Source organism: Plecotus auritus (genome assembly GCF_963455305.1).
Source record: "Plecotus auritus genome assembly, chromosome: 8".
Lineage (NCBI taxonomy): Eukaryota > Metazoa > Chordata > Mammalia > Chiroptera > Vespertilionidae > Plecotus > Plecotus auritus.
This window is the reverse complement of record NC_137782.1, coordinates 72,574,674-72,594,578: the sequence shown is the minus strand read 5'-3', so window position 1 is coordinate 72,594,578 and position 19,905 is coordinate 72,574,674. Positions and strand designations below refer to the sequence as shown.

Here is a 19,905-nt window from a genome sequence, read left to right as displayed (position 1 = left end):
AGTCAGGAGAGAGATTACCCTTAAGGAAGGGATAGTGATTTGACGGAGTTTATAAGGGGACTCCTGAGGTGTTGGGTTGCATTCATTTCATTAAAATCCAATGACCTGTACACATATGATTTGTGCAGTTTAACTATATGTTAGTCATACTCTAATGAAGAGATTTTATAAACAAATAAATAACAGACAAACCAAGGCATCTAGGCAACAGAGTTATTTTGCTGGGGACAGATAAAGGCAATCACAGTCTTCACAGTTTCCTGCTGAACTAAACCAGAAAGGTAAGTTAATAATAAGACCCAGACCACTAGTGAAAAAGGCCAAAAACAGTGAATGTGGAATCTAAATTACATTCATTCTTCTTCAATAAAAGTGTGTGCATGAAGCGTGTCTAGCCCGAGCCTTTCTTGCCCCCTGAATGATGTAAACCAACTGGTGTTTGTAGGAGGCATTTATGGGCTTATCTGCCCAACAACCTGCCTCTACATCAGGGAACTTTGCCAGCCAAGGATGACTGGTCCTGAATAAACCCCAGGCTCAGTGTTTATTATTCCTTGTCTTCCCAAGGAGTTTTGAAAATAGAATTGGGAGAGTGGTCTTTTTGGATGCCTGAGGCTAAAACATGTATATGTTGGCTGTTGGAAGTTATGTTTCCACTAAAGCAGTGGTCGGAAATTCATTAGTCAACAGAGCCAAATATCAACAGTACAACGACTGAAATTTCTTTTGAGAGCCAAATTTTTTAAACTTAAACTTCTTCTAACGCCACTTCTTCAAAATAGACTCGCCCAAGCCATGGTATTTTGTGGAAGAGCCACACTCAAGGGGCCAAAGAGCCCCATGTAGCTCGCGAGCTGCAGTTTGCCGACCACAGCACTAAAGGGAGGAGTCTGATATATTGAAATTGAGTTGGTTTATGCAGTCAAAGGGTCTTAGATGCTATTATATATTTTTCTGTAAAATATGGATCAATACATTTTAATATTTGTGGCCTAACAGAAGCAAAGGTGAGGTCAAGAACCCTGGCTTTTTTTTTATCTCAAGTGGTATCTTTGTCTATCCAACTGCAGACACCCATGCCCATGGACATTGTCTTGACCTTGAAATCACCAGCAACTGTATTCCTATTGAAAATCATGTACAAGCATCCCTTCCTTCCCCAATCCTCTCTTATCCTCTCTACTACTATAACTCCAAGTCCACCAACTGCTAATCTCACTGAGACCTACCATTATCCATGATAATATAATCCTAGGTGATCTCACATGGTTCCAAATCTTTAAATGACTCTACCACTCTCTCATTACCCATCATGGTCCCCAGGCCTCCCTTCCCTTCTTATCCATACTAAATTCCATTGTTCATCATGCCTTATAAGCACTTATTGCCTCACCCTCTTTCCATCATATTCACTTTGTCAATTCCCTCACATGGTTACACCTAATTCTCTTACTATTAAGCAACTGTAGTCATGGCATTGAACCAGGCTAGAGAAAGACTCACAGCCAAACTGGCCAGTGTTCACATTAAACTAATGACCACAAATTTCATATGAACACTCGAAGATTGTCCACTAATCCTTCCTTAGTATGTTTACTTTTCCACTCTCTAAAATGATTATTCCATATGAGTGGCCCGGTGAACGAAATTTGTGCACAATAAAAGGGAATTAATTAGAGGAAATATTTTAATATTGCTATTTGTCCTTTCTCTATAATAGAAGTTTCAGAGATGAAAGAAAATTAGATGAAAGACTCCTGTCAGAGTCTCGGGCACGCTTCGGGACCCAGAGTCAAGTCCCACCCACCCGTGAGCACCTCAAAATCACACGAGACCCAGACCCAGCAGTCCCCACCCCCAATGGGTGAGATCCAGACCCAAATGACCCCACCCCTGTCAAGCCCCACCAGGTGGGGGTGCGCAGCCTCAGGTCCCCCGGCCTGGCAACGGGCAGGGGGCACAGCCTCAGGTCCCTCATCAAGCCCTGCTGTGTGGGGGGTGCAGCTGCAGGTCCCCTGTCAAGCCCCACTGGGCGGGGGGCACAGCCTCAGGTCCCCCATCAAGCCCTGCTGGGTGGAGAGTGCAGCCTTAAGGCCCCCATCAAGTCCTGCTGGGTGGGGGGGGAGGGGGGCGCACAACCTCAGGTCCCCCTTCAAGCCCCTCCAGGAGGGGGGCACAGCCTCAGGTGCCCCGCCCCAGCCTGGTGCCACATAGCCTCCACTGATAGCTCCTTACGGGTATGCCTCTGCTGTGGGCGCATCCATCTTGTGATGGCATGATGGAGTGAGGGTCAATTTGCATATTACCTCTTTATTATATAGGATGGTCTCTTCAAACCTCTAGTCTGTCTTCCCTATGCACTTTTTTTGTGATAATACTGCCTCTAACCCACTTCTTAGAAGTGTCAACATAAATCCACTTCAGTTCCTCATCTCTGTCTCTCTCTCCTCAGACCACTCCAATTAGAATTCTCCCTTCTTGACAAGGTCCTCAGTGACTTACCTGGGAAAGGTCCTCAGTGACTTACTATTGTGAAATTTGATGGTTATCTTCTTACCCTCATTAACCATCTTAACAGTTTTGACCCAGTTAACCAGGTTCTCCTTCCTGAAACGTTCTCTTCTCTTGGAGATAGCAATTCCACTCTCTCATTTTTCTTTTCTTTTTTGTTTTTTAAATGTTTTTATTTATTTCAGAGAGAGGGAGAGAGAGGGAGAAATAGAAATATCAATGATGAGAAAGAATAATTGGTCAGCTGTCTCCTGCATGCCCCCTACTGGGGATCAAGCCCACAACCCAGGCATGTGCCCTGACCAGAATTGTACCATGACCTCCTGGTTCATAGGTCGATGCTCAACCACGGAGCCACACTAGTCGGGCTCCTTATTTTTCTTGTCTCACTAGCTACTTGTCCTCAATCATGATCTCTTTTGCTGCACTTAACTTCTGCCTGTTGGAGTGATCTGGGTATCTTCTCTGTGCATTCTCTCTTCCTAGGTGAACTACTTTAGTCTCAAGTTTTAAAATATTCCCATTATACACTTTTCCATCCCTAGCTCTCATATATCCAACTGTTCCAGACTCATATACCCAACTTCTTACTTGACATTTACACTTGAATACTTACTAAGCATATTAAACTTTAAAGTTTAAAGCAGAACACTTGAGTTTTCCCCCTCTAGTCTTTCCATGTTTCCCCATCTAGTTTTTCCTATATCAGTATACTTCTCACCCATTATTCAACCTGGCACCCTAGGAGTCATCTTTAATGCCTCCTTTTCCCTCACTATCATATCCATATTCATATGCTGCTGGCATGGCTTTCAAAATAGTTTCCAAATCTGCCTACTTCTCTTCATCACCAACACTGGCACTCAGGTTTAAGCCACCATAGTCCTTTTTTTGTGAGCTGATCCAATAACCTCCTAACTGGCTTATCTGCTTTCAATCTCGTTTTCATCTCAACACCCTCAATTCATTCCCTCTTGCAAAAGTTATTTTCTAAATCATAAATCAGATCATGCCTATCAATAACTTCCCATTCCTTATAAGATTGAAATATCAATAATAAAAATCTCCTTACTAGATCCAAAGAGGATCACCATCTGGCTGCTGCCTACCTCTCTGACTTCTACCATTCCCTCCCTATTGCCAACAGTTATTTGAATACACTGAGTTCATCTCTACCTTTGCACTTGCTGTTCCCTCTGTCTTGAAAGTTTTGGCCCTTTAATTCTTCACATAGCTGGCTCTTTTTTATCATCTGACAACATTCCTGAATATATACCCAAAGGAATCACCTCCCTCACCCAAATCAGCCTTTATCATATAATCTCATTTTATTTCCTTAATGCTTATCACTAGGTGAAATTATCTTGTTCTTTCATTTGTTTACTTATCTATTATATATTTTCCTTTACTAGAAAATATTCCTTTATAAGATCAGAGATATATCTTTTCACTGCTTTCTTCCAAGTGCTTAGAATAATGTCTGCTTCATGGTAAACAATAAATATTTGCTAAACAAATGAATAAATCACAGACATGAAATACAAAAAAAAAAAAAAAATGACCACTTAGAAACACTAATGAAGAGGGAACTATATAAAGTTTTCCTGGGTCGGCATCATCATTTAATATTTACCAGTAAACCTGAAAAATCTGACATTTGAAACTCATTTCTGAATTTTCAAAACAAAAGTAAAATAAAATACAGTTTTACTCACTCCAAGTAGACTACAATTTGGCAAAGAAGCAAAATAAAATCTGGTTCCATTTTAGCATCACCAGCCTTTGACAAATAAATCACTGTCTCTAGCCTCTTGAGGCAGGAATGATATCTGGGAAATAATAAATCCTTTGATGCTAAAACCAAAGAAGTTGCTTTTACTAAGTTATATCCAGTATTAAATCCAAATTAACATATGACAAACACATTTTTCTCTCAGCTTTATCTTTTAAGCAATCAGAGAGTAAATACCAAACAGGATTTTAGCAGCAAGTTCTGCATGACCAGATTAGACACTTCCAAATACTTTTGGTACTGTTATTCTCTTGTTCTTCCTTTTGTTTTTTCTAGAACTTGTATAGTATACATAAAATGTTTACCCACTTTTCAAACACTCTGGTTGATGTGAATACATGATCCCTCCTTTACTCCTTTGCATTGCATCCAGCATTGAACATGACCCATTAATTTTACCCAACTGTAGCTACTATAGCTCACCTACTAGTAAGTAAGTGAAGGGTCTATTTCCTCACCTCTTAAGTCTGCGCTGGCCTGTTACTTGGTTAATAGAGTGTGGCAGAAATGGTGGTGGGTGCTTCTTCTCTCTCTCTCTCTCTCTCTCTTTCTCTCTCTGTCTCTCCATACTTTGTTACTGCCATGTGAACAAGCCCAAACTAATCTGCTGGAAGTCAAAAGACACATGGAGGAGATATGACCCATTCCAGTTAAGGCCATTCCAAATGAGCCAGCCATAAATATGTTCAACAGTTGACCAGACATACATATGTGAGCCCAATGGAGATCAATAGGACTTCCCACACAAGGTCAGCCCAAATTGCCAACCAACTAAATTGTGAGCTAAATAAATGGTTGTTGTCTTAAGCCACAACATTTTTGGGATAGTCGTTATGCAGCAAAAGCTACCTAATACAACTAAGGCAATAGTGTCTTTACCATTCACAATCTACAGATTCCTCTCCAATAACTTTTCCTTATTCTTTGTAGCTCTGAACTTTGACCCACTTTTCTGGGTTGATTCCTACTAGTATTCTATGTATTCTCGCCTTTATCCTTATGCTGCCTGTTATAAGCTGGATTGTGTCTCCCCCAAATTTTACATGTTAAAGCCTTAACCCCCAATAACTTTAGAACATTGTTGTATTTGGAGATAGGGCCTTTAAAAAGGTGATTAAATTAGGTGGAGGCTCTTAGGGAGGACCTTCATCCAATCTGAATGGTGTCCTTATAAGAAGAGAGACTTTGGACACACAAATAGACAAAGGGATGTGTGAGCACAGAGAAAAGGCCATGTGAGGATACAGCAAGAAAGTGGCCATCGCAAGCCAAGAAGAAAAGCCTTAGGCAAGACCATAAAACCAGGCATATATCTTGTTCACTGCTTAATTCCAAGTACTTAGAACAATGCCTGATACATGGTAGACACTAACCATATGACAACTTGATCTTGGAATTCTAGCCTCCAGAACTGTGAGAAAATAAATTTCTGCTGTTTAAATCACACAGTCTGTGATATTTTGTTATGGCAGCTCTAGCTGAATAATATACGGCTTGTGAAAAAAATTTGTAGTAAGTTTCCCAGCTTTTTCCCCTTGATAATTACTCTGATAATTTCTTTCTTAATTTCAAAAAAAATATTAAACACAAATAATTCATATTTATTTTTTAATTACTGTATTAAAGATATCAAATGAAGTAAAAAAAAAAATAAGTTCAATGCTTTGCGGGAAAAAATATAAAATTAAATAAGGTGAAACCTCCACAGCCATCCTGAGAGGGAATCCCTGTTATGTGCTGTCTCCCCACGGTGCGTGCTTTAGTTCCTGGCTTCCCTGCTGCATGACAACCTCCAAAAGGCAATGAGCACAAGCAGACACAAGCGCCCTTTCGCTGGTTACTCAGCATCCTAAAACCCACCCTTAGTTTGCAGAATTTCGGAGTCTGTTTTAGTGGCTGAAAATGGCAGATAGTCACCCTTCTAAATGACTTGAAAGCACACATCCAAGGAGAGGAGTTTCTTGCTGCACCTGCTGCATGGGAGTTCTTTGCTAGTCTTTCTGCTCACGTTGGGAAACAAAGTCTCACAGTGGATGCACTAGGTTGTAGTCTGGAAATCTGGCAAAGAGCTGATCTATGGAACAACCATGAAACACCACTTCTTTGGTATATGTAGCAATAAAAGTAATGGCTACCGCTAATTAAGCACTTATTAGGTATCAGGCACTCTCTAAGAGCATGGGGTTTGGGTTGGTGGTATTGGTGGTCTGTTTGTTTTTATCAGATGAGAACTGTAGCCTCACAGCAATGCTCTGAGCTCCTGCCAAACCCTGAAAACCAAGCTATTCTGACCACAATCACAGGTGAGTAAATCTCTTCATAACCTTGGGTTTGGCAAATGACAATGAAAGCAAGAGCAACAACAACAATAAAAATAGGTAAGTTCAACATCATCAAAATTAAAAAATTTTGTGTATCAAAAGACATTATCAAGAAAGTAAAAAAGAAACCTACAGAATGGGAGAAAGTATCTACAAGTCATATATCTGATAAACGCCAAGTATCCAGGATATGTAAGGAAATTTCAAAAGACATTATCAAGAAAGTAAAAAAGAAACCTACAGAATGGGAGAAAGTATCTACAAGTCATATACCTGATAAACGCCAAGTATCCAGGATATGTAAGGAAATTTTGCAATGTAGTAACAAAAAGGCAATCAACCCACTTAAAAAATGGGTAAAGGACTTGAATATACATGACAGCAAAGAAAGTATACAAATATCCACAACTACATGAAAAGATGAGCAAAATCCTTCGTGCAAATCAGGGAGTGCAAATCAGAATCATATGTGATAGAATTTCACACCCAGTAGGATGGTTACAATAAACAGAAAAGGAAAATAAGTGTTGGCGGGGGTGTAGAGGAACTGGAACTCTCATACATCGCTGGTGGGAATGAAAAATGGTCCAGCTACTATGGAAAACAGTTTTGCAATTCTTCAAAAATTTTAAACACAGAATTACTATATAACCCAGTAATTCCATTCCTAGGTATATACCCAAACAATTGAAAAGAGGGGCTCAAATACATATATACACATGTCCACAGAAGCACTATTCATAATAGCCAAAAGATGGAAACAGCCCAAATGTCCATTACTGGGTAAATGGATAACCAAATTGTGGGATATACATACAATGGACATTATTATTCAGCTATAAAAATAAATGAAGTACTGAAACAAACTATAGCATGGATGAATTTTATAAACATTATGCCTAGTGAAAGAAGCCAGACACAAAAGATCACATATTCTGACTCCATTTATATGAAATATCTTAATTAGGTAAATATATAGAAACAGAAGTCAGACTGGTGATTGCCAGGGGCTAGAGATGGGGGAAGTGGGGAGGGAGCAACTGCTAACTGGTGTGATGCAAATATTTTGGAACTAGATAGAGGTGATGGTTGCATAAGACTGTAAATGTACTACATTGTTCATTTTTAAATGGTTCATTTTTGTTATGTGAATTTCACTTCAATTAAAAAAAAAAAAAAAAAAACAAGCAGGAGGAAGGAGAAAAGACGCAGCAGTCAAAGTTGCCCAGGTTTTTAAGTAAGACTGGAGCCCCTGGGAATGGCAGAAATGAAATGAGCACCAGGGGAGGCACGGTGCTGGTGAACATGGGTGGCGGGAAGAAGTAGAAATAGCGTGAACACATGCAGAGCAGGCGGTTTGATACAGGGATGGTCTTCCTAAGACCGTGGTTGGCAAACTGCGGCTCTTTGGCCCCTTGAGTGTGGCTCTTCCACAAAATACCATGGTCTGGGCGAGTCTATTTTGAAGAAGTGGTGTTAGAAGAAGTTTAAGTTTAAAACATTTGGCTCTCAAAAGAAATTTCAATCGTACTGTTGATATTTGGCTTTGTTGACTAATGAGTTTGCCGACCACTGTCCTAAGAGAACAGCAGCAGCTGAATCCTCAGAAATGTCACTTTGTAAAGTGCTAGGAGGCAGAGCACCATTAGATAGAAGGTCCTTAAAGTGAGGAAGTGTGGTATCTGGAGCCCCTCAGTGCCAGGCCTTTGCTTTACATCTGTACAAAGAGCAGGAGGCTACCGAGGTGAACAAAGAGGCAAGTTAACTAGAAATTAGTTCTGAGCATCATGAATGTCCACAGGAAAGGAAAATGGTAGTAAACATACTGAATATTTACAAGACAGATCCTATAGATGCACCATCTCCTTGTACATAGTTCCAAAAACCAATGAAATACTTCCTACCCTGCCATAATGCATCCAGACAGGTGAGAAATTATGTCACTAGGAGCATCATTGGTTTTTCAAGAAACTTCTAATTGATTAAGGGAAGTGTGTTTGACATCTATTTTTCTTTTTATTATTTTATTTTTATTTATTTCAGAGAAGAAAGGAGAGAGAGAGATAGAAATATCAATGATGAGAGAATCATTGATCGGCTGCCTCCTACACGCCCCCTACTGGAGATCAAGCCCACAACCGGGCATGTGACCTGACCAGAAACTGAACAGTGACTGCCTAGGTTATTGGTCGATGCTCAACCACTGGGTTTTCTATTTTTCTATTAGCTCAATAGAAGCTCTTTAATATATCTCCAAAGAGAAAATGTCCAAATTCTAGACCTCTGTATAATTATTAGAGGAGTATAAACACACTTCTCTGCATCAGTTTCTTGCTGCTTATTTTTTATGAGTATTGCCTTCTCCCAGCTACCTGAACACTCACTGTAAAACCATACATCCTCCTGCGATATGGGAAGGGTCAGTGGATCATGTCAGCCCTTTCACCACAGAGTTACTGAGGTCCTCCTCAAACTGCTTTCTTCCTGATTTTGTGACACTTGATTCTTCCCACAGACCACAAAATATGGCCAGGAATGAAGCAGCTGATCTTCAAGGTGGTTATGGCCCAAGGTCACTGGCTGGCTTCTCTCCTGGGAGGGTTAATTTTAGTCCTCAGGCCTCTGCAGCTGTCCTTCCCCACCTGAGGACAGTAAAGACAAGATGCTGCTCCTCTTTTATTTCCGAAAAATAAATCAAAACTTCTCAAATGCAACAGTGTCCACCGGCTTTCGACAGTTTATTGATAAATAAAAATAATAGAAAATAAACAGAGAGCTAAATTGAATTTGTGTGTTTCTTTTCCTTCCCTCTTACAGAAACAGAGAAAACAAAGCAAACATTTCCATTGCGGATGAAAAAAAATCCCTATTTTAGGTCTGGAAAGAATTCAGGATGCCCAAGTCAAAATGGGAGAGTCTGAAACATGTGAGGGGATGAGAAATTCTGTCTTTAGAATAAGAAGTTCTTGCTGTCACGCTCACAAGGGCCCTGGGGAAATGATACAAAAGTGATTTCCTACCATAATGACTTCAACAGTAGCATACTTACAAGCTACATGTGAAAAGTCCAGTCGAAGAAACTAAGAAATATAAGGGCAACAGCTAAAATGTCCTATATTGGACTGTTAGTACTTTACTAGTTTCTTCAAATCTTTTGGAAAACAAGCAAGAACAAATAACATCATTAACACATACTTTTAAAAGTTTGTGTTGAAACATTTTTTAGACTAAACAATAGCATGCCTTAAGTGTCTGCTAGGGTAGAAAACTATCATTCCTCCCCACCAATATATCTCAGTCTATAGTTTCCTTCTTTAACATTTTATTTTAAAAATGAAGTTTGTGGTTTTTACGGCGAACAAACATACTCTTACCACTTCGCTTTTTTGAATATCTAACCATTTATCCATTCTTTATCTATCCATCAGCTCTTTTTAAAATGTACTTCATAGTAAGTTGCAGAATTCAGTAACTTCATTACATTTTAATCCTTTATAGTTGAAGGTTGTGACTTTGCAAGAGGAAAGAGGGAGAAAAAAAGTGAAAGTTCATTATGCACCTAGTGTCAAGGCCCCAACTGAGGTAAAGACGGGATTCTGGCAAAAGATAAAAATATTCCTATGAAGATCAGAAAGAAAAGGAGTTGGCAGAATGCTGCCTTAGCAAATGTTAGGAAAGTTATCTTTCAAGTGTCATGGTGTTGGTCCTATACCTTTCCCTCTCCTTTTAATCACTTTGGGTAAAGAAGCTCAGTTGGCCATTCATTGCGTAAGCAGAAGATTTATATCTTCTTAAGGGCCCAGTCTAGCAAGGGAGACTCGTTGTGCAGAAGTGTGTCCAGGAAGGAAGGGTGAGTCCTGGCCAGAGCATTCCCAAAATGGCTAAAGAGGGCAAGATGTATATAGCAGTGACAGTGGAGACAGTCCCTGTGGCAGAAGATAGTTCTAACATTCTCTTCCTACAGTGTGACTTTAACACTCCTTCCACTGAGAGGTGGGCTTTTTAGTATCCTCCCCTTCAAAGTGGGCAGGCTTGTCACTCAATTGTAACCAAATAACATGATGGAAAGGATGCAGTATGACTTCCAAGGTCAAGTCATAAATGATGCTGCTTCTACCTTGTTGACCGGAACAATCACACTGGAGCCACATAGCAGTCCAATTGCACTGAGGCCATGAAGAGAGACCACTTGGAGAAATCCTGAGACTGTGTTGAGAGAAAGAGAGAGAGAGAGAGAGAGAGAGAGAGAGAGAGAGAGAGAGAGAGAGGAGCCAGCCATGAGCTGCTCCAGGCTTGTGCTCCCTCAGCCTTAGATGCCAACTGAATAAAACTGCATGCAAGGCCCCAAGCCAGAACTGCCCAACAGCGATCTTGCAGACCCCTGACCCACAGAAGAAGTGAGAGGTGAAGGGTGACTGCTGTTGTTTCCAGCTACTACGTTCTGGAGTGATTTCTTACACAATCATAAATAACTAAAACAGACCCCAACATATAACTAGGTCGGATCCTGATGCTACTTCACTTCATATACTGCAAAACCAGAGTCTTTGAACCTGGTATCAATCTAGCTGCTAACTACCTTTCTTATTGTGTATTTTGCACTCCAGCCTCATCAAGTTTACAAGCAAGTACCCCAACTTTTCTTAGAACCTCCTCCACCAACATGCATTACATACAGATATATTTTTTCTATTGCCTAAGATGCCCCCTTTCCTCATTTTACCCTTCACTGAAGACCCACTTTCTTCCAAAAAATGATCCTTGAATCTGCACTCCTGAGAGTTCCCAGTGACATCTTAGCTGCCAAACCTTATCACTTTAATCTTAATTCATGCAGACAGGGTATTAAGTTAAAATACAAGCAGTAATGGCTCATCAAGGACAGATGAGCTCATTGTCTTTTGACAGCAGTGCTGTTTCATTTCTTTACTGAGTAGAGTCACCAGGCTGGGAGATTCAGGAGTGCTAAGTCTTATCTCAAAGGAAGTAAGCCTCCTACCAGAGTTTACCTATAACATTCTGAAGTGGCACGGTCCACTACAGTGCCACTAGCCAAATGTGGCTCCTGAGCATGTGAAATATGGTTAGTCTGAATTACTATCTGACATAAATATAAAATATAGACCAGAAAGATGTAAAAAGAAAAATGTAAAATATCATAGATAATGTTGAAATGATAATAATTAGGTATGCTAGGCTAAATATACTATTAACATTAATTTCAACTGTGATCTTAGGCTTCCCAGCTTCCAGCTCAGGGTGATATAAAAACATATTTCTGTTTACTTTCTTTTATTAATATACTAGAGGCCCGGTGCATGAAATTCATGTACGGGGGGTGGGGGTCCCCTCAGCCCAGCCTGTACCCTCTCCAATCTGGGATCCCTCTCACAATCTGGGACCGCTGGCTCCTAACCGCTCTCCTGCCTGCCTGCCTGATCATCCCTAACCCCTCTGCCTGCCTGCCTGCCTGATCATCCCTAACCCCTCTGCCCGCTAGCCTGATCACTCCTACCTTGCCCCCCTGCCGGCCTGATTGCCCTTAACTTGCTCCCCTGCCAACCTGATTGCCCTTAACTTGTTCCCCTGCCGGCCTGAGCTGCAGTCTGGCCTCCCTCTTCGGGAGGCAATCTGGCGGATCAGGGGAATGCACCGCCTCCATTACCCCGCTACTGCTGCCACTGCCAGCCTGAGCCTGGGCCCTTCGCAGCCATGCCTTGGCCCTTCATAGCTGCTATGCCTTTGTCCAAAAGGATGTCCAGAAGGTTGTCCAGAAGACGTCCGCCCTAATTAACATATTACCCTTTTATTAGTATAGATTTTTTTATTGTTGATAGTATTATAGATATCCCATTTCCCCCCCTTTAGCTCCCTCCCCCTGGCCTCTACCCTCCCCCAAGTATTCACTACCCTATTGCCCATGTCCATGGGCTATGCATATCCTATCTAATAAAAGAGTAATATGCAAATTAACCATCACTCTGCTACACCCACAAGCCACGCCCACCAGCCAATCAGGAGTATGCAAATTAACCCAACCAAGATGGATGCGGCCATGGAGCGAGCAGGAGGGTTGGGTTTCCTCAGCAATGGAGGAAGCCAAGCTTTCTGCACAACCTGGCCAACCCAGGCCTCCACTCAAGGCTACAAAGTTTCAATTATAGAAGATAAATAAATCCCAACAAAAATGGTGGCAGCCACGGAGCTGGAGAGAGCAGGAGGCTTGGGTTGCCCCTGGAGATGGAGGAAGCCAAGCTTCCGCAGCCCTGGCCTGCCTTGGCTACAAACTTTCAATTATAGAAGATAAATAAATCCCCCCCAAAATGGCTGTGGCCATGGAGCAAGCAGGAGGCTTGGCTCCGCACCAGGCTAAAAAGTTTCAATTATAGAAGATAATTAAATCCCAGATCCCAGGGCCTCTGCTTGGGTCACCAGAGGGCATGGCCGACCTGCAAACCACCACAGGCCCCTTGTCCAGGGTGCCCCACGCCCCAAGGGAACCCCCACCCTGATCCGGACACCCTTCAGGGCAAACCAGCTGGCCCCCACCTGTGCACCAGGCCTCTATACTATCTAATAAAAGAGTAATATGCAGATTGACCATCACTCCAACACACAAAATGGCTGCCCCCATGTGGTCAAATATGGCTGCCTCCATGTGGACACAAGATGGCCACCACAAGATGGCCAGCAGGGGAGGGCAGTTGGGAGGGACCAGGCCTGCAAGGGAGGGCAGTTGGGGGCGATCAGGCCAGCAGGGGACGGCAGTTGGGAGGGACCAGGCCTGAAAGGGAGGGCAGTTGGGGGCAATCAAGCCTGCAGGGGAGGGCAGTTAGGGGTGACCAGGCCTGCAGGGAAGGGCAGTTAGGGGCAAACAGGCTGGCAGGGGACCAGTTAGGCATCAATCAGGCTGGCAGGGGAGTGGTTAGGGGGTGATCAGGGTGGCAGGCAGAAGCAGTTAGGGGCAATCAGGAAGGCAGGCAGGCAAGCAGTTGGGAGCCAGCAGTCCTGGATTGTGAGAGGGATGTCCAACTCCAACAAAGAGGAGTCAAATGAAAGTTTGGTGAGTGTTATACCTGACAGGCAGTCAAACATCCCTCGAGGGGTCCCAGATTGGAGAGAGTGAGGCTGGGCAGAGGGACAGCCCCCTTGTGCACAAATTTCATGCATTGGGCCTCTAGTAAATATATAACTTCTTTGGTTTATCTCTTCTCATACCCCTAACCCCACATCAAGGTATGTCAGTTGTTCCATGCCTCCATGCTTTGGGCCTTATTTTATTGGTCAATTCATTTTGTGCATTAGATTCCACAAATAAGTGAGATCATGTGATATTTGTCTTTCTCAGATTAGCTTATTTCATTTAGCATAGTATTTTCTAGGTCCATCTATGCTTTTTACTTTTTTAATGAAGCTACAAGAAATTTTTAAATTGGACATACTGCTCACATGATATTTCTACAGGACCATACTTTTGTTCTATACTGAATTGAAGGTGCCCAAAGAAACACTATATATTTCCCTAAAAATTTTATGAAAATACTTTCAAAGGCAAAGGGGAAACTTTAGAAAATGAAGTGTTAAAGGATGGTTCAAAGAGATGAGAATGAAAAATAACAGAGTAGCTATATATGTTTCTAGCAAGAATGATTGCCAATCATACAATCAGACAATACCCTTGCCTCTTTTTCAGGGCGCTGAAAGAATTACCCATGATGATATCCATTTAAGGAAAGCTTTGGAATTTCATATATTATTTGTTTTTACTCTAACAAATACACAACAATTCTACTCACAGAAAATAACCTAGGTGTCTCTCAAACTGGAATCACTTTAAGACTCAGATATTTGAAGCAGTAGCTCATTACCTTCTCAAGGGAAGAAGATGAATTCATAGAGCTTCTGAGAGTGCTTAACTTGCACCTGGAAATGGTCTAACACAGTGATTTTCAAATGGTGTGCAGCAAGAGACACACCAGTGTGCCTCAAGAATTTTTAAAACATGCAATACCTGACTGTTTAGTCAGGGCACTCATTTCTTTTCACTTAGATTGTCAAATACAAGAATGACAACAGCCAGCACAATAGCCATCCAGGGTGAATGAATCAAAATTATACCTATTGTTTTTTGTCAGATCAGCCAAAAAATATTTTTTGGTGTGCCACAGAATTTTAATAATTAGTTTTTGTGTGTTGTGAGATGAAAAGAGTTGACAATCACTGGTCCAAGGCAGTGGTCGGCAAACTGCGGCTCACGAGCCACATGTGGCTCTTTGGCCCCTTGAGTGTGGCTTTTCCACAAAATACCACAGCCTGGGCGAGTCTATTTTGAAGAAGTGGCATTAGAAGAAGTTTAAGTTTAAACAATTAGGCTCTCAAAAGAAATTTCAATCGTTGTACTGTTGATATTTGGCTCTGTTGACTAATGAGTTTGACGACCACTGGTCTAAGGGATGAAAATGTGCCTATAGGTGAGGATGTGAGTGAAATGGCATGGGGCTAGGTAGAGCAGACACTCCCGTGTCCTGTCCAGATGCTACTGGGTCCCTCTTAACTGTCCTGTGTGCTCACATCCCAGCTTAGGCATGCTTTGCTTCTAAGAGATGGTACTGGCAAGTTTCTTAAGGGGACACCCTTCAACTATGGAAGCTACTTTCACTTGCAGATGCAGAGTCAAGAGCTCCCAAGTTTACAGTCCCTCTCCCACCAGCTCCCAGCTGGTGCTGGAATGGAAAAGCCCACCCCCTTACCTAAACAGAAGAAACAGACTCTCAGAAGCAATTATGCTTGAAAGCTACCCCAGGGATCAGCCTGAGGCAGGGACTGTGCTCAAGTCATCCCTCTGCTTGGATTTTCCCCTTTCCTTTCCATCTGCAACTCACTAGTTTCTCCCAAGAGCCCTGTCCTAATGAAACACTCATGCAGAAATCCACATCTCGGGTCTGCTTCTAGGGAGCTCAACCCAAGACTCCTGTCATCATGAATGGGCTCTAAGGAGACACGAAGCCTAATTATTGTTCCGTGAATAAGAGTTTCTAGAACACATCACAGTTTAAAACAACTGTACTCTTCACAGTTTAATTAGAAGAATCTTCTTTGCCAAAGATCATTGTAGTAGCCCAAAACCTAGGTCTCAGATCTAGAAAAATGATGCTAATGCTGGCACAACACATATATCTCTAAGCATGAGAGTCATCAAGATGGTGTGTAAGGCTCCAAAGCAGAGGCAAAAACAAAGAGGAGTCAACATGAAAGTTTGGTGAGTGTTATACCTGACAGTCATGTTATAAATTCTGTACATAATCAATCCTTAATAAAAAACAATTCAAAATAATTCAGAAAGGAAGAAAGAGACCCCAACAGTAGGTAATTCAAAAGAATAATACATCTTCCAAACTGAAATACTACAGGAGAGAAGTATCAAGGGTTGTTTTCTTTCTTTGCATAAAACTTGAAGACAGCCTTTGGTTTGACCAGGTCAATAAATTCCTCTTTACCAAGTCATTCTGAAGCCAGACGTAAGGGTGAGAAGAATTCATCCCCAAATATTTATTTTGTTCTCAATATAAATATTTTTCTATTTTAAGACTTTATTGCCTAACACTGATTAAAAAGTTAAGTTGAATGAAACATAAATAAGCAAGATCTAAAATACACATTTTGCCATTACAGGAATTAAAATATATTCTGAATGCCTATTATAGATGAAACTAGAGGCTTGGTGCACGAATTCGTGAACCGGTGGGGTCCCTCAGGGTGGCCTGTGGGGATCGGACCCCAGCTCACGCCCCCAGGCTCGCAGTCCCAGCTCACGCCCCCAGCCTTGCAGCCCCTAACCCTTCTGCCTGCCTGCCTTGGCCTGGTGCCTCCACCTCACTTGCTCCACCATCCCGCCTTCAGGGCGATTGATTGGGGCCAGGCCCCCCAGCACGACTCCCTCAGCGCCTAAGAGCCAGGCAACGGCCCCGCACCCCACCACCGCTGCTGGTCATCTTCTGCAGGGCGATCGGCGGGGCAATTGGGCCCCAGCTTGCACCCTCCTTGGCCTGGCACCGCCTATTCACCTGCTCCTCCATCCCACTGCACTGCCGCTGTCGTCGGGGCCCATCAAGGCCTGCAGCACCTCCACTGCTGCCCACTTCCAGTGCCGCGTCACCAACACCTGCCATGTTCCATGCCACCCCTTGGTGGTCAGCACATGTCATAGAGAGAGGTCGAACTCCCAGGCAAACAACCGCCCAAGGGGACAATTTGCATATTGGGTTTTTATTATATAGGGTAGTCCTAAAAAAAATACCATTTGGAACTAATGCACAGTCCACTGTTGGAATCATGGGGAAATAGAACACGTGTTCAAGACACAACCAGAAAAGTTCTTTGGTCTAGATGTTTCCAATTTTTAGTATGAGAAGACATTATAAAAAAAATCAGATTTCAGTTCAATATTTAAAAACCTCCAAAATACAAGCTATCCAATAACACAACATTGCTAGAGTAGAATGTTTTTGTCTTTAGGAGAGGACATGAAAAATATAGGAGAATTCTTTCTTTGGGAGGAGGCTAAGATTAACACAAATATGACAACAACCTGGTGACATGTGGGGCACCAGATCCAATCAGGTCCCATTAGCTCTGGGGAGCCAAGAGAAGTCCACAGACTGCTAGCCGTTCCAGGACCTGATGTCACCCAAAGTCTTTGTAAAATCAAATATGCCACAGTTAGTCCACTTAATATACAATCAACTTCTAAGCTCCAGTGGTTGGGTTTTGTTTGTCTTTTGGACTCTTGAATCAAGTGTTTATTTTCACTAAGCACACAATTCTTAATAGGAATTATTTCTAATACAGCCAATGAAGAATTACCTATTTGTAAGGATAGTACAACTATTATGCAGAGAAACTGCATAGTCCAGAAAAATGTAACAAAAAAGACTAAAAAGGAGATGTCACATCTATACTGATTTAGAGTCCCTAAAGAATTATTCAGCTCCCTTCCTACCCCCAACTCTGGTTTGCCTGCTAAAACATGGTTTATGAATCATCCTTGGGGAACAGGAAAGTATAGTGCACTTGACTAAAAATAGGTAGGAGCATTCGATAATAAATCTACTTTCTTGATATGCTTGTGTCATCATTAAATGTTGATCACTAAGAGAAGTGTGATCTTTTCCACCCCTCACAGGAAGGCCAGAAGAAAATTAGCCCCAGGCCCTGCCAGAAGGTAATGGAGTGTCTGACTTGACATGTACATGGCCAAGAAAATAAAACTGATTTTAAATGCCTGGGACCTGAAGCTCACCTGTCGGGATGAACAGTGAGGTTGCTGTTTATCTTTTTCATGTGATCACTATAAAATGACTGTTTATCCCTTGAAGTAAGAAATGATACATAGTCTATTTTTTTATTTACAACAGCAATTAGAAAACAGCAATTTGATTAAGGGGTCAGACAAGAACCATCTCTCATATTCACTATGATTCTGGCTCCAGCATTAAGCACTGGCTTAATAATAATAATCTATAATAATAAAAGCATAATATGCAAATCGACCGAACGGCCGAACAGCGAAAGGACTGTCTGGAAGACCACACATGACACCCACTGGTGCCAGGCCAGCCAAGACGGGTGCAATGCGATTGGTCGGTGGTCCGGCCATCGCCCCATGATCGCCCCGCAGAGGGAGGCACAGGCCACCAGTCGGTGGGGTGATCGATCAATCGGGGGGCTCCATGGTTGCCCCAAAGAGGGAGGCCCACGCCACCAACCAGTGGGCTGTAGCGGATGGGCAGGACCTATCTCTGTGGGGGGCAATCCATCTTGGGGCTCCCGAACTGTGAGAGTGAGCAGGCTGGACTGAGGGGACCCCCTCCCCCAAGTGCACAAGTTTCATGCACCAGGCCTCTAGTAGGTTATAAATAAAAATTGCACAGATAAAGATATTTGTTTCCCATTTTAGCATTTCTTCAAAGGTTTGTAAAATGGGACTTCTGAGGGAGAATTTATTTACATCTTTCCAGAGATAGTTCCCAAAAAGTGGAGAGTGAATTCCAGCTGACAATGAACATGGTCATGATTTTTCACATCTGTGGGAATCTTCGTAAACATATCTGCACAGATTTGAAAACAAGTCACACATTTCTCCTTGGAAAGAATTGCAGAGAACAGTAACATAAAATGTAGGCAATATTACGAGATAGCAAGTAGAAATCTAGTAAAAGGTGACATGTGTAAGTTTAGTGGAATGAATAAACTGGAATTTAGAAAATGCCAGGAGAACAATCCTCCATCACATGAAGGAAAATGTCTGTGACTCCGTTTTGAGAAGTATTTCACATGGGACATCAGCCTGAAAGTTCTAGAACCCAGCAACTAGCAACTCTTTACCACAGTGTGCAGAGTACTCACCAGACAGCTCTGGATCAACTGCGAGTGATGTCTGCTCAGCCAAGCTCCCAGCGCCGTCCTCTGTGAAGCAAGCAGACACAGACCAGAGAAATATTAATGTAAAGAACTTGTCGAAATCTCATGGAAAGAAACAGCCCTTTGCATTTCAAAATCAGAATCTATAACTTTAAAGAATACATCCGAAAGACACATTAACAAATTAGTGACATTTCTAAATAGATGACAAAAACAGTCATTAAATCAGAAATATTATGCTATACCCAGCCTATAGGGTTTACACACCCTGTCTACTAAGCTGCTGATCTACAATTTACCTTCTTAACCTATCAGAATAATTAAGTAGCCATTGAAGGACATGGTTATCGAAAATCTTCTAAAATTGATAGAATGATCTTTTCCTGAATAACAGTAAAATGCTCTCAGATGAACTGTAATTGTAAGAAACAGTGTGTCCTTTCAAAGAAGAGCAGTGCTGAAAAGGAAAAATTTACAATGAATTGCATCAATCTACCCGGAGTCATTTTCTATGTGTATGTAATTCTGTATTGTCTTTTATAAGTTGTTTATGCAGACTCTGGATTTGACATTGGATTTCTGGTTGATTGAAGTTTAGATTTCAAGATCTTCCCAAGATGGGGTACATGGGGAGTTCCAGGACGTGTCTGAAGTACATAGAAGTAAGAGGAAGCCAATTTGCATCTGGGTAGGCAGAAGCAGAAAAAAATAGCAATTGAGACTTGGGAAGATGATGTCTATAAAACTTGAATTGAGGTTTTGTGAAAATCATTATCTACATATAGATATGTCTACAGTAAGATCCCAGGTACAATGGTACCTCCCTACCTTGCAAGAAAATGCCATTAAAAAGAAAAAAGT

At 41.9% G+C, this 19,905-nt stretch overlaps 1 protein-coding gene across 15 annotated transcripts in view; it reads right to left on the bottom strand.

Moving 5' to 3' along the window:
- Positions 1-19,905, bottom strand: part of PLCB4 (phospholipase C beta 4) — a 400,050-nt gene that overhangs the window by 236,371 nt on the left and 143,774 nt on the right. For all 15 annotated transcript variants that reach the window (XM_080683992.1, XM_080683985.1, XM_080683990.1 and 12 more), the window contains one exon: positions 19,030-19,089. The gene's annotated coding sequence lies outside the window, so the exon portion shown is untranslated. The remainder of the gene's footprint in view (positions 1-19,029; positions 19,090-19,905) is intronic.